General features: G+C 32.1%; 1 protein-coding gene across 1 annotated transcript in view; it reads left to right on the plus strand.

Annotated features, from left to right (window-relative positions):
* Window positions 1–844, plus strand: part of ADAM28 (ADAM metallopeptidase domain 28) — a 58,122-nt gene that overhangs the window by 6,708 nt on the left and 50,570 nt on the right. The window lies entirely within an intron of this gene.

An 844-nucleotide genomic window follows, 5' to 3' on the forward strand; every position in this document is an offset into this window, starting at 1 on the left:
CAGTCAAAAAAGGAAAGCTAAAACGTAATTTATTTGACAATAATTTTCTAATTATCTATACCTGGAAGTATTCTACAGGGATCCTGGAAAATTCAGATAAATGAGACATAAATAATAACTTGCATCTATCGATCGTAAGATACAGCTCACTGAGGAGTTCACGTTCCCCTTACTGGACAAGGTTCCTCACAGATTACTTCTTCTAAAGCAGACATACTTATAACAGCAGGACCTGTAGTAGGCCCTATTCCCAGAAGTTATCTCTCAGCAACATGTTTCTGCTAAATCTCTCAATTTAAAGAGGACTCATGTGCTTTGGCTTCCCTGTAAACACTCAATATAGCTTTCTTCAAATGCTTTCTAGCAGTCTCTTAAAAACCAGAAACCTTTTTTCACTAAATATTTTGAGAAAAATTTCAATACAAGTCCAGTGTTTTTCATCACAGTTATAAAGTGAGTTGTTCAAAACTGTAAAAATAAATGTAAGCTTTGAAAGATTTATTTTGATGAAAAATCATACAGTAGTTACTGGCATATAATAGATGATCAATTGATGTTTTAAATGATTGAGCGGATGGATGCAATCGATATAATGTACTTCATATTTATTGCAAATACATTATTTATCTAGTCCGCTACTCAGTTAACTGGTCATATAAACCTTATGTTTTTCTTATCCATCGTGAAAGTGAAAGGATCTGAATTCAGAGGGCTTATTTATGTTCATGTCTTAGCTTTGTTAATTTATTCTGTGTAAATTTAGACGCATGCAAACTTCAAAGTCTAAATTTTGCCTAAAATTTGAGATAATAATAGGAATGCTTACATTATATGGCTATTTTGA

The sequence above is a fragment of the Pteropus vampyrus genome, unplaced genomic scaffold (assembly GCF_000151845.1).
Source record: "Pteropus vampyrus isolate Shadow unplaced genomic scaffold, Pvam_2.0 Scaffold53, whole genome shotgun sequence".
Lineage (NCBI taxonomy): Eukaryota > Metazoa > Chordata > Mammalia > Chiroptera > Pteropodidae > Pteropus > Pteropus vampyrus.